We start from the raw sequence: 10,838 nt of genomic DNA, 5'->3' as shown, positions 1-10,838 counted from the left end.
AACATGGTCAAAACTGCACGAAATTGGAAGTGTAGGATCATTATGACACCCTCTGAATGCACGCCAAGTTTCGTGGAATTCCGTTCATGGGGGGCCACACAATAAATTAATTTATGTTACTGTACCCCAACTGGCCTGTAGGTGGCCGGAGACTAGTGATGGCGAACTGAAGCTTTCTGAACCAGTGAAGCTTTCAATCCAATTGTATCGAAAAAGGGTTCAGTACTCGAAGCTTCAGAACTCTATGAGGACCTCTGCTGGTGAAAGTTAAGGATAGCATTGTGTCACAAAGTGTTTCAGACATTAGCCATGAATGTCTTTGAGTCGAAGATGATTAAATGTTGAGCATGAATTAATGGATAAATAAATAATGTCATAAATAGGCCTAACTAAGCCTATTTTGTACTGCATAAATACAAATGTAATTGCCTTCTCTACAAAAACAATAAAGGTAGTATTTTGGCTGTGAACATTTCTTGTATTCATAAACAAATACATCAATTTAGAAGGGAGATGAATAAAGAATGGGCATACACATACAATTCTGTGATTATATTGAGTACGTAGCCTAGACCAATTGTAATCTGGGTTGTGTTGTAACTGTGCAATTCAGTCCTACACACGCCTGGACTCGAACCCGCAAAACAGACGCACCATAGAACGGGAGTCGAGCGTGCTAACAATGGAGCTAAAAGCCCGGGCTATAAGCTGTCGTGTCAGCAGCACTATTGACCCTGTTGGCTCTCCTTCTTCAACAACCCACAACGGCGCCCCCCGTGTCGCGCAACTTTAATGCTTTGAATTAAATTTCGAAGCAGTCACGTGGGTGTGTGTGAAACGAAGCTTCGGACGTCACTGATCACGTGATTATCACAAAACGAATCAAGCTCCGATACAAAGCTTTACTCCAAATTGGTTCATGTCTTTGATACACGCTTCGAAGCAGGGGGTTCATGGGTAACATCACTACCGGAGACAGTTTACTGTGAATATCTCGAGAACCTTAGGGCCTAGCAGGACCACCTTTTTTTGTATGTTGGACTTAAGGGGCCATGTTCACCCATCCCATTTCCACTTATTTCATGTATAGCGCCACCTAGTTAAAAATTAAAAAGCAAAAAATTAGGTGTTTTAATCACAATATCTCTGGCTGACATGGTCAAAACTGCACGAAATTGAAAGTGTAGGATCATTATGACACCCTTTGAATGCATGCCAAGTTTCGTGAACTTTCGTTTATGGGGGGCCATACAATAAAATAATTTAACAGAGTTTTCTGTGAATATCTTGAGAACTGTAGGGCCTAGGATGACCATTTTTTGCGTATTTTTGCCTCCAGGGGTCATGTTAACCAATTCCATATGCACACATGTGCATAAACAGATATTCACACACATACACAGTAATCATACGTATGCCACATACACACACAGTAGATGTACGCATGCATGCACATGCACACACACAGGCCAATCCAAAAGCACATGCACATACGCATACACACACACACACACATAAACACGTACAGGCACAAATGCACACAATTCAACAATTTCTTAAAATTATGAACAGGCAAGATGGGGGTGGGGTTATATAAAATGTATTTTACATGTGAAATCTATGAACTAATCATGTTTTAATACTTGTTGTCTAGCAGATACCAGTGAGAATTGAGTGTGCATAATGCAATTCAGTGAGACAGTTAGAATCATATATGCCTTTCACCTTTTGTTTTTAGCCAGCAGTCAGACCAGCAGATACCCTGACTTTGCTGAATTACTGAAGCTAAGCAGGAACAAAGGAGGAAATGAACACAATTTGCCAAGTGTGACTTATTTTTGTGGAAAAAATGTGCCGGACTGGGCGGCGGTCATATTTTGTACCGCTCTGCGGTACATCTAGTTATAAATAATTGTAGGCATTTATTTGCCTATTATCTGTAGCCTCAATGTATATTATTTATTTAAGGCCCATGGGAGTCATCAATAAAGAATAGCCCTGCGTTTGCTGCTCGATAGATAGATAGATAGATAGATAGACAGATAGATAGATAGATAGACAGATAGATAGATAGATAGATAGATAGATAGACAGATAGACAGATAGATAGATAGATAGACAGACAGATAGATAGATAGATAGATAGATAGATAGATAGACAGATAGACAGATAGATAGATAGATAGATAGACAGATAGATAGATAGATAGATAGACAGATAGATAGATAGATAGACAGATAGATAGATAGATAGATAGATAGATAGACAGATAGATAGATAGATAGATAGATAGACAGATAGATAGATAGATAGATAGACAGATAGATAGATAGATAGATAGATAGATAGATAGATAGACAGATAGATACTTTATTAAACCCCAAGGGGAAATTCAAGCTCAGTATTCATGTTAGAGTTCGGTGGTAGGCCGATCAGCCCATCAGTGAGCGCACTGAGTGTAGTGACCTGAGCAGAGGGTCCAGCAGTGCTGTCTGCAGCTCAGTCTCCAGCAATCTCAGTCTGGTAAGACCCACACACACACACACACACACACACACATATACACTACAGCTCAGTCTACTGCAATCTCTCATGTATGTGGCCATATGTATCTCATGTATGTGGCCATTTGTATCTCATGTATGTGGCCATATGTATCTATCTCATGTATGTGGCCATATGTATGTATCTCATGTATGTGGCCATATGTATCTCATGTATGTGGCCATTTGTATCTCATGTATGTGGCCATATGTATGTATCTCATGTATGTGGCCATATGTATGTATCTCATGTATGTGGCCATATGTATATCATGTATGTGGCCATTTGTATCTCATGTATGTGGCCATATGTATGTATCTCATGTATGTGGCCATTTGTATCTCACGTATGTGGCCATATACATGTATCTCATGTATGTGGCCATTTGTATCTCATGTATGTGGCCATATGTATGTATTTCATGTATGTGGCCATATGTATTTCATGTATGTGGCCATATGTATGTATTTCATGTATGTGGCCATATGTATGTATCTCATGTATGTGGCCATATGTATGTATTTCATGTATGTGGCCATATGTATGTATCTCATGTATGTGGCCATATGTATGTATTTCATGTATGTGGCCATACGTATGTATCTCATGTATGTGGCCATTTGTATGTATTTCATGTATGTGGCCATATGTATGTATCTCATGTATGTGGCTCCTCTCTGTCCCCTCGCTGTTTATGTTGGTAGCTGACATGAAGGGTAGCTTGACATGTTGGTAGCTGACATGAAGGGTAGCTTGACATGTTGGTAGCTGACATGAAGGGTAGCTTGACATGTTGGTAGCTGACAAAGCTGTTAGGGAGTGTGGCGTGCAAAACATGTTCTGTTGTAGTCCAATACTAGACCAAAACACAACTAAACACACATAGCCTAGCAGCTAGTAAGTGTGTGTGTGTGTGTGTGTGTGTGTGTGTGTGTTTAGCTTGAGGAGAACCTGAAGGAGAGCAAGTGTGTCAGTGCCCTTAGGACCGACCCTGCTGTTGACTGTTACCTGGGAGACGCCCTTGACCTCTGTGAGGTGAGTGCAGACGAGAGATATGAATGTGACCGGCTCGCCCAGTGGTCAACAACAGGGCTAAATGTGACCCCACATATCAACAGGGCTAAATGTGACCCCACATATCAACAGGGCTAAATGTGACCCCAGTGGTCAACCCCACATATCAACAGGGCTAAATGTGACCCCAGTGGTCACCCCCACATATCAACAGGGCTAAATGTGACCCCAGTGGTCAACAACAGGGCTAAATGTGAACCCACATATCAACAGGGCTAAATGTGACCCCAGTGGTCAACAACAGGGCTAAATGTGACCCCAGTGGTCAACAACAGGGCTAAATGTGACCCCACATATCAACAGGGCTAAATGTGACCCCACATATCAACAGGGCTAAATGTGACCCCAGTGGTCAACAACAGGGCTAAATGTGACCCCAGTGGTCAACCCCACATATCAACAGGGCTAAATGTGACCCCACATATCAACAGGGCTAAATGTGACCCCAGTGGTCAACCCCACATATCAACAGGGCTAAATGTGACATCAACAGGGCTAAATGTGACATCAACAGGGCTAAATGTGACCCCAGTGGTCAACCCCACATATCAACAGGGATTGGTCAACCCCACATATCAACAGGGCTAAATGTGACCCCAGTGGTCAACACCACATATCAACAGGGCTAAATGTACCGATTGGTTATCTGATTGACTCTTAACGGGCACTACAATTAATGTCTGTGTTTGTGTGTGTGTGTGTGTGTGGTGTGCTCGGTCTGTGTGTGTGTGTGTGTGTGTGTGTGTGTGTTTAGACTGAGGATGAGGAGAAGACCAGGAGCAGCAGCAAATTTCCCTCACGGGATCAAAAGAGTATATATACTTATACTTACTTCCATCACGTGTGACAACTTTTTCATGCGCATCATTTTTAAGCAATTTATCTTAGAAAAAGGGCTAGTGTGTCTCTAGACCTACAGAGGGAGAAACATGTTGGGTTTGACCACGATGTGTGTGTGTGTGTGTGTGTTTAGTATGAGAATGACCGCCAGAGCGGCAGCACCATTAAGAAGGAGAATGCCGGCGACTGCTACCTGAGCGATGTGTCCAGCTGCAGTGAGGGGAACAGAGTCCAGCAGAGTAAAGTAATAATAATAATAATAATAATAATAATAAGCTTTATTTGTATAGCACCTTTCATACACAGAATGCAGCTCAAAGTGCTTTACATTTGAAGCATGTAACAAAATAATAGTCAGTCAGTCATTATCAATCACATTTCTTCATTGCTGGGGTCGTTTATGATCCACTCAGCAACATAACAAAAATATAGAAAATGACATGTTATAAGACTGGCAGCCTTAACCCTCTTACCCCCCACAAGCACGCCATATGGCAATTGTGGCAAGGAAAAACTCCCATATTCCAGGAAGAAACCTTGAGCAGAACCTGAGACAGGTGATATTTTTGAGATATGTGCTTCCTAGAGGCATTTTTTTGTAAAAGTTGGGAACAGGACTTTTTAACATAATTAAGGTGTGCTGAATCCAACTAGCCCTGTTCCCAAGCTGAATTTTGAGTTTATGACCATCGAATTAGCATAAACAAAATGGTTGGCAAAATTCATTTGGCGGATGTCATTATACCATGTAAATTAATTCATATTGTTCACAGAAATCTTCCTTGGCCAATAGATCAAGGATACAGGCTGTGAAAAAAAGAAAAAAAATCTAGTATCATGCCCATGTTAAATAACTGAGCAGGCACACGGTATTTGACGAATGAGACTTATGTTTTCTGAGGGTCAAGAAAGATGTGTAGTGATGAAATGTAAAGTTTAAAATTGTGGCCTACTGGTTAGGTCTTCGGGCTTGAAACCAAAGGATTGCCGGTTCGATCCCCGACCAGTAGGAAAAATGTGGGTGGTGGAAAGGTTGAGCACTAGTCTCCCATGCCCACATCCACGGCTGAAGTCAAGTCAAGTCAAGTCAGATTTATTTTTAAAGCGCATTTAACATGCACATAGTGCAATCCAAAGCGCTCCACAAACAAGACACATAACAACAAGACACAAGATGCCGGATGGAGCGGCGTAGTCGCCAGCAGTGCCCTTGAGCAAGGCACCTAACCCCTCACTGCTCCCCGAGCATCACTGTAGCAAGGCAGCTCACTGCTCCAGGTTAATGTGTGCTTCAATGTGTGACCTCACTAATTCACGGATGGGATACATGCAGAGACCAAATTCCTTGTATACCCAAGTATACTTGGCCATAAAACCTGATTTACATCACATTTACATAATTGAAGCGAATTGGGTTGGTAATGTATGTAGTCTCGGAGTAAGTTACACAGGCCTTTACCCATTTCGGTAACACTTTACGGTAAGGGTACATTCATTAATTCATGATTTATGTATTCATTCATTAATATCTAATTAATCATCAGGAATTTACGGAGTTCATAGTTTGTCATTTGTGACCTCATACATGAACACATTACTAAAGTGGTACGGTGGGCACATCATTATGAATTATGATGTATTAACCATGATCATGACTATTTTTCTGCCAAAAATGTGGTCATCACTGCTCAAATTCTGATTTGAACATAACTTTGGAGTTCTCTAAACACATGTCATTATTCACTACTTTATTTGAGGGGCCACAGACATGATAAATGCATGAGCAATTATCCTAAAATTCATGTAATCATGATGATCATGCTTAATAAATCATAAATCATAATGATATACCCATAACACCTAATGCTTTAGTTGATGTGTTGTTCATACATGAGGTCATCATGAATGAGAGTATATGAATTCATGTCAATTCCTGATGATTCATAGGATATAAAGGAATGAAGTAATGCATAAATCATGAATTAATTAATGCATGAATTCATGATAATTCATGTACCTTTACCATAAAGTGTCACCCATATTTCTTCATAACATTTGTGTTAGTAAAATGATTGCATGTCCTGTGAATTAATAGCTAGATGAATAACTTTATAACTAGTGCAAGTTCAAGTTTAAGTTACTTACTGTACCCAGAGGTAGATTTTGTTTGCGGTATAGAATGCTTCAAGAGAATTTGCCAGAACAGGAGCACAGAGGATGCCATCTTTATGGCAATTCACTCTGCCCTGTCCCTCCTTGACAATAGCAACACCTATGTGAGAATGCTGTTCATTGACTTCAGTTCAGCATTCAACACCATTATCCCCTCCAAACTGATCACCAAACTCAGTGAACTGGACATCAATACCTCCCTCTGAAACTAGATTCTGGACTTCCTAACCAACAGACTGCAGTCTGTTAGATTAGATAACTTCACCCACTCAACCCTCACCCTGAACACTGGTGTGTGCCGAGCCCTCCTTTACTCCCTCTTCACCTACAACTGCATATCTGTACATGGCTCTAACACCTGTCAAGTTTGCAGACAACACTACGGTGATTGCTCTCATCAGCAACAATAATGAGACAGCCTGCAGGGAGGAGGTCCAGCACCTAACATCGCGGAGCACCGGCAACAACCTGGCTCTCAACACCAAAGGACCAAAGACCTCATTGTGGACTTCAGGAAGTCAAAAGCTAGCACACAAAGCCCCATCCTCATCAACAGGACTGAGGTGGAGCATGTCACCAGTTCATGTTTCTGGGTGTCCACATCTCTGTGGACCTCTCTTGGACCCTCAACACCTCTACTTTGATCAAGAAGGCTCACCAGCATCTCTTCTTCCTGAGGAGACTAAAGAACACAACCTCTCTCCTCAGATCCTGGTGAACTTCTAAACCTGTACCGCTGCACCATTGAGAGCATCCTCACCAACTGTGTCACAGTATGGTATGGCAACCGACTGGAAAGGACGGCAGAGGATGGTGAAAACTGCTCAGCGCATCACTGGTTCCTCACACCCCTCTATCAACGCACCCCCCCCCCCCCCCCCGGTGCCTCCTTGCCTGTGCCTGTTGAGGTGTCCATGTCGATGGCAACCTTCACAGGGACAACAAGGAGGCAAACATTTTGCCATTTTTGCTAATTAGCATAATAATAGTTTTTTTTTGCATTTTTATATTTTTCATAGCCTTTACTTTTATTTATTGCCCACAGGAGATTTCTGAGATGCACAGATGTGAACAATATTCATTTATTTACATGGTATAATGATGCCCGTCTGAAGAAAGTGCCCAAAATCGCCATTTTGGCAGCCATTTTGTTTATGCTAATTAGATGGTCAAAAACTCAAAATTCTGCTTGGGAACAGGGCTAGTTGGATTCAGCACATGTTAATTATGATAAAAAAGTCCTGTTCCCAACTTTTACTAAGAAATGCCTCTAGACCCTTATACAAGGACTTTTTCTTGAAATAGCACTTGTCTACTTAATAGGGGGAGCCCATCTGCTTCTGGCTGGCTGCGCCCTCCAATAGCAGCAGATGTAGAATAATCTGAAAAAGTAGTCTACAGGATAAGATGAGTTAACTAAAAGCTTTCCTGTACAGGTATGTTTTCAGATCTTTTTTTAAAAATATTTACTGAACTCGCCTGCTTGATGTACAGAGGCAGGGTGTTCCATAGTTTGGGGGCATAATGGATAAAAGCAGCTTCTCCACTTTGTTTGTGGAGCACTTTGGGTACGATTAAAAGATTAGAATTGGATGATCTAAGTTTCCTTTGTGGTTGATAAGATATTAAAAGCTCAGAGATATATGAAGGTGCTATGCCATTCAGAGCTTTGTAAGTAATTAACATAACCTTAAAATCAATTCTATAGGAACTAGGGAGCCAGTGCAGTTCAGCCAACACAGGGGTGATGTGTTCTCTCTTCTTAGTCTTAGTTAAAAGTCTAGCCGCAGAGTTCTGTATGAGTGCCAATTTCTTTAGATGTTTTTTGGGAAGACCAGTGAAAAGTGCATTGCAGTAGTCTAACCTGCTAGTGATAAAGGCGTGAATTAGTTTTTCTGCATCTTGTTGAGTTAAAAAGGGCCGCACTTTGGCAATGTTTCTCAAGTGGAAATAGGCTGTCTGAGTAACTTTACTGATATGGGGCTTAAAACGTAACTCTGCATCTAAGATGACACAGAGGCTTGTTACTTTTGGTTTGACCTGGTGTGCCAAGTTCCCCAGATTACTAAGAACAATATCTCGCTTTAGTTTTGGTCCCACCAAAAGTACCTCTGTTTTGTCATCATTTAGTTTCAGAAAATGTTTGCTCATCCACTGATTAATGGAGGTTAGGCATGCAGTGAGGGAGCAAAGGCCATCTGGGTTAGTTGGCTCCACAGAAATATACAATTGGGTATCATCTGCGTAGCTATGGAAGTTTACATTATGCTGACTTATGACGTTTCCCAATGGAAGCATATATAGGGAAAATAGCGGGGGACCAAGGCAGCTCCCCTGGGCCACACCAAAAGGCAAGTCATGTTTTTCAGATACATGATCTCCTAGACTGATATAAAAATCTCTGCCAGTAATGTAGGTTTGAAACCAGTTTAGAGCATTATCAGAGAGACCCACCCACTTCGCAAGGCGGTGAATTAGGATGCTATGATCAATGGTGTCAAATGCCGCACTCAAATCCAGAAGAATAAGGATTGAGACTTTGTTTGAGTCAGTAGCCAGTCTGAGATCATTGACTATTTTTACTAGAGCCGTTTCTGTGCTGTGATTTGATCTAAAACCTGATTGGAATTTTTCAAGGATACTGTTTTCGTTGAGGAAGGTATTTAACTGATTACAAACAACTTTTTCAAGTACTTTGCTCAGGAACGGTAGATTTGATATAGGCCTGTAGTTGCTCAGATTGGTATGGTCAAGATTTGACTTTTTAAGTAAAGGTTTCACAACAGCGGTTTTAAAAGCAGTTGGAAATATACCTGTTTCTAATGAGGTATTTATTACCTTGAGAATAAAGGGAGCTAAGCTATCATACTTTTTTGAGGAATCTAGTAGGGATTGGATCTAAAACACATGTTGAGGAGCCGGTTTGAGTTATAATTTTACCAAGCTCAGATTGAGTAATAGTGCTAAAGGACCTTAATTTTGGGGGGCTGTTTTTGGGTGTACTATCAAACATATTACTTGTGTTACCAATAGCCTCCCTTATAGAAATATAAGGTATAAAGTAGAGTAGAGTTGAGTAGAGTAGAGATGAGTTGAGTAGAATAGAGTAGAGTAGAATAGAGTAGAGATGAGTAGAGTAGAGATGAGTAGAATAGAGATGAGTAGAATATAGTATAGATGAGTAGAGTAGAATAGAGTAGAGATGAGTAGAGTAGAATAGAGTAGAGATGAGTTGAGTAGAGTAGAGTAGAATAGAGTAGAGATGAGTAGAATATAGTAGAGATGAGTAGAGTAGAATAGAGTATAGATGAGTAGAGTAGAATAGAGTAGAGTAGAGTAGAGTAGAGTAGAGATGAGTAGAGTAGAGTAGAGTAGAGTAGAGATGAGTAGAGTAGAGTAGAGTAGAGATGAGTAGAGTAGAATAGAGTAGAGTAGAGTAGAGTAGAGATGAGTAGAGTAGAATAGAGTATAGATGAGTAGAGTAGAGTAGAATAGAGTAGAGTAGAGTAGAGATGAGTAGAGTAGAGAAGAGTAGAGATGAGTTAAGTAGAATAGAGTAGAGTAGAATAGAGTAGAGATGAGTAGAGTAGAATAGAGTAGAGATGAGTAGAATATAGTAGAGATGAGTAGAGTAGAGTAGAGTAGAGATGAGTAGAGTAGAGGTGAGTAGAGATGAGTAGAGTAGAGATGAGTAGAGTAGAGTAGAGTAGAATAGAGTAGAGATGAGTAGAATAAAGTACAGTAGAGGTGAGTAGAGATGAGTAGAGATGAGTAGAGATGAGTAGAGAAGAGTAGAGATGAGTAGAGATGAGTTGAGTAGAGATGAGTAGAGAAGAGTAGAGATGAGTAGAATAGAGTACAGTAGAACAGAGAGGAGAGTAGAAAAGAATAGAGTAGAGATGAGTAGAATAGAGTAGAGTAGAGATGAGTAGAATAGAGTAGAGTAGAGATGAGTAGAGATGAGTAGAGTAGAGTAGAGATGAGTAGAATAGAGTAGAGTAGAGATGAGTAGAGTAGAGTAGAGTAGAGTAGAGATGAGTCGAGATGAGTCGAGTAGAGATGAATGAGTAGAGAGGAGTAGAGATGAGTAGAGTAGAGTAGAGATGAGTAGAGTAGAGAGGAGTAGAGATGAGTGGAGTAGAGATGAGTAGAGTGGAGTAGAGAGGAGTACAGTAGAGATGAGTAGAGTAGAGATGAGTACAGTAGA

The sequence above is a fragment of the Alosa pseudoharengus genome, unplaced genomic scaffold (assembly GCF_046254945.1).
Source record: "Alosa pseudoharengus isolate Yale_2024_CS ecotype anadromous, Long Island Sound unplaced genomic scaffold, YU_APseudo_1.1 YU_APseudo_1.1_scf_17, whole genome shotgun sequence".
In the NCBI taxonomy this organism is placed as follows: domain Eukaryota; kingdom Metazoa; phylum Chordata; class Actinopteri; order Clupeiformes; family Clupeidae; genus Alosa; species Alosa pseudoharengus.
This window is presented reverse-complemented; position numbering follows the sequence as displayed.